Source organism: Adiantum capillus-veneris, chromosome 8 (genome assembly GCF_014529385.1).
Source record: "Adiantum capillus-veneris isolate H3 chromosome 8, ASM1452938v2, whole genome shotgun sequence".
Lineage (NCBI taxonomy): Eukaryota > Viridiplantae > Streptophyta > Polypodiopsida > Polypodiales > Pteridaceae > Adiantum > Adiantum capillus-veneris.
This window is the reverse complement of record NC_140938.1, coordinates 163,524,135-163,528,283: the sequence shown is the minus strand read 5'-3', so window position 1 is coordinate 163,528,283 and position 4,149 is coordinate 163,524,135.

Sequence of the window (4,149 nt, the reverse complement as noted above, 5' to 3'; positions counted from 1 at the left end):
TGCAGTTTTTGCAAGTGTCAGATAAAGAAAGGAAAATCAGATACCAAAAGGAACTGAATGTGCTTAAAGAGTGCCTCGCCAACGGCCAGTCCGAAGACTACTTGAGCCCATAAAGCTGTGTCAAGGGACGACACAGGCGAGGAGGGGGGGAATGCTAGCAACAAGCTAACACAAATACCATTTTTCGGAGTTCTCATTGTAAAGCAATTATTATTTTGATAAATTGGTATTATTGTAACTCCTATTTTCTCGGATAAACTCTGTACTGAATGAGCCGAGGCTACAAGCTTCCATATTGTATCAACTTGTCATTACCCATCTTTGGTAGAACCCCCAAATTATTAGTTTTGACCACCAGAAACCTTGGCTAAGGTATAAAAGCCAATTTTTGTAAGTTATTATTAATTTTTGGATAATAAAATACACAGCATGAGCTAACGGTGCTCACTCCTCTCCTTCTCTCGCTTCCTGCTCCCTCCCCGATTATCACATTGCAGTCGCGTTTGTTGCATTGCAACCGCAAGTAAGAGCACTACGCATTGACCTAAACACATCACAATATTTTGTAGCTTTTGGCATCGCTAGGAATTTACACTTTCAAATAAAAAACTAAGCATAGGCGGGGTATTAGGGCATCATTACTAAGCATTTAGATGCATTCTGGGTCAAAAACGACTAGGTCAAAAATCCACTGCTGTTAATAATTGCACTTTTGGAACTTGACCTAAAGTGGAATTTCAGACCATAAGCATGTGCACTTAGGTTTTATAAACATGTCCTAGAAGTTTCATTACGTTTGGATGTCATTTGATGTTATAACGGATGTGATTTGTTTGCCGATGAGCGATTGGCTTTTGGTGATTTCAGTCACTTGAGTGTAGCTTGAGTTAGATGCGAGTTGTTAGTTGTTTTCGGAGATATTGACAACCTCTTGTAGCCTCTATGCACTAGTTGAGTCAGCTTCATCCCATGGATTGACAATTTAATCATGGTTCTCACTAATACTGCAATAAGATAGGATGGTGAGGTTAGACATGCGTCCCACAACATATGTACCTACATACATAGGCAAATCAAACACACTACCAGTCATATTCAAAACATGCATACACTACATAAATATTTATTACGATGGATACACCTACAGAAGTAGGATAAATAGAGCAAGAATTAGAAATTTGGAATTTGTGTGTATGTAAGTGTGAGAGAGATAGAGTTTCCATGTAAATATGTGTGGTTTGGTGTGTATGTGGGTCTTTATGGGAGCAAGGAAGGTGAACAGTGTGAAGGAAGGAGTTTTCATCATGTTTATGTGCGGGTTGTGTGTGTGAGCAAAACATCCATGTATATGTGTATGTAAGAAGGCAGCACAGAGAAAGAGAACCGTTTTGGTTTCTTAGAGAGCAAAACATAAAGATAGAAACCTGATGTAGATGGATAGTGAGAGAGAGAGAGAGAGAGAGAGAGGGAGATGAAATTCACCTTATCAAACGCTTTCAATTTACACAGTAAAAGAATCTTCTTTCTGTGATGTCGAAGCCCTGAGTGTGATTGCCTTTGTCGTGTTGTTCACGCTCTATTTTTCACACAATCTGGTCCTTGTATGCGCGCAAGCTAGAAGTCCCTCTTTTTGAATGCGATGTCACCCCTATCGTGATGTGCACAACCTGTTTTGTATGCACTATGGTTTCCTTGTTTGCGCGAGCAAGAAATCCCTCTGTGCATGTGAGAAAGAATCTCCCCTGTTTCCTCTGTGTTTCGCTTGGTTCGCTGTGTGAATCTGTGGTAGGGTTATCTAAAATGCCACGTGTACTACTTAAAACTCATCTACCTTTTGAGTGATTTGCTTTCGTTTTAACCAACCGAGTTTTTTTTTTTAAAAGCAAATTTGGCATACCGTACAAGTAAAAATTCTTGTGTCCTAATCATGTTAAAAAGAGACAAAACCTCATTGATTTTTTGCATTAAAAACTTCTTGTTTTTTATACAAAGGTGCGGGGTGCTGCCCCTCGACCCCGCCCGGCGCTGCTCCTTGACCCCGCTCTTGGGGCGCTGCCCCAAACCCCGCGGGGGCTGCCACCCCTTGACCGTGCTCGAGGCATTGCCCCAAACCCCACAGGGGCTGCTGTCCCTTGACCCCGCTTGGGACACTGGCCTGAACCCCGCGAGGGGCTGCCACCCCTTGACCCTGCTTGGGGCGCTGCCCCGAACCCCACAGGGTTGCCACCCCTCGACCCTGCTTGGGACGTTGCCCCAAACCCCACAGGGGATTCTGCCCCTTGACCCTACTTGGGATGTTGCCCCAAACCCCAATCTAAACTCTTGTTGCACCACCCTATTCCACTTTCTCAATTGTGGTCTAGCTTAGATAAGCTATGTATCTAAAACCTAGTCTCTTTCCGTGCTTCACAACTCACTAAGGAAAATCAACATAAATAAGTGGTGGAAAATGACTCTATTTTGCAGCTCAGAACTCAAAATTTTCCTTGGACATTGATTATATCCACAACATGCCTAAACTATGCTCAAAGCTATTCTCGTCATAGCAAGCTTGGGGGTTTTTGTTTCAAATTTCACCAATTGTCAAATCTTGCTTATCAAGAGAAGCAAGGGCTAGGTCGTGCAATAATTCACCTTGGACCTTGCCCCAAATTTTGAGTCCACCATAATTCCAAGCCATAATCTAATATAGCAAGGTGTCTTCTATGTGAAAATCCACCACTTGGTCCACCACTACTCCAACCTTGTTTTCATCTAACTTTCACATTAAAAGCAATGTTGCTTTCTTGTAGTACACCTTTGCTATTTCTCGCCAAAGCTACACTTTACCACTTGTCAAAGCGAGACTCTTACATAGGGAGGGGGTTTTGGTTTCAAGATTCACCATTTGTCCTTGTTGAAGCAAGTACTTCTTTAACTTTAGGAAGCTACTAGCCCATCTAGTAGTTCACCTTCATCGGCCATTAAAACTACGTCCACTTGTCCAAGTTACTCTCAAATAAAGTAGGGGGGTTTTTGTTCCAAGATCCACCTCTACTCCAATTTTGTTTCCATTAAAATAAGCAAGGGCTACTTGGACATTGAGAAGCAAGGCCCTACAATAGTTCACCTTGGGCATTGGTCATTAAAACTAGGTCCACCAGTTGTCCAACCTTTACTCTCATTTAGAAAGGGACTTTTGGTTTCAATATCCATCACTTGTTCAACCTTACTTTCATTAAAAGAAGCAAGAGATACTTGACCAAGATCCTACACCACCTTGGACACCGGCCATTAAAACTAGGTCCACCACTTGTCCAACCTTTACTCTCATATACAAAAGGGACTTCTGGTTTCAAGCTCCAGCACTTGTCCAACCTTACTTCCATTAAAAGAAGCAAGGGCTACTTGGACATTGAGAAGGAAGGCCCTATAATAGTTCACCTTGTACATTAACTAGGTCCACCACTTGTCCAAGCTTTACTCTCATATAGAAAGGGACTATTGGTTTTGAGATCCATCACTTGTCTAACCATACTTCCATTGAAAGAAGTAAGAGATACTTGCACATCGGGAACCAAGATCCTACAATACCACCTTGGACATTGGAACTAGGTCCACCACTTGTCCAACCTTTACTCTCATATATAAAAGGGACTTCTGGTTTCAAGCTCCACCACTTGTCCAACCTTACTTCCATTAAAAGAAGCAAGGGCTACTTGGACATTGAGAACCAAGGCCCTACATGTATATTAACTAGGTCCACCACTTGTCCAAGCTTTACTCTCATATAGAAAGGGACTTTTGGTTTTGAGATCCATCACTTGTCCAACCATACTTCCATTGAAAGAAGCAAGAGATACTTGCACATTGGGAACCAAGATCCTACAATATCACCTTGGACACTGGACATTAAAACTAGTTCCATCACTTGTCCAAGCTTTACTCTTATATAGAAAAAGGGACTTAAGCTCCACCACTTATCCTACCTTACTTCCATTGAAAGAAGCAAGGGATATTTGGACATTGGGAAGCAAGTTCCTACAAAAGCACCTTGAACAATAGCCATTAGAACTAGGTCCACCATTTCTCCAAGCTTTACCTCATTTTTAAAGGGGCTTTTGGTTTCAAGATCCCCCCTTGTCCAACCTTACTTCCATTTGAAGAAGC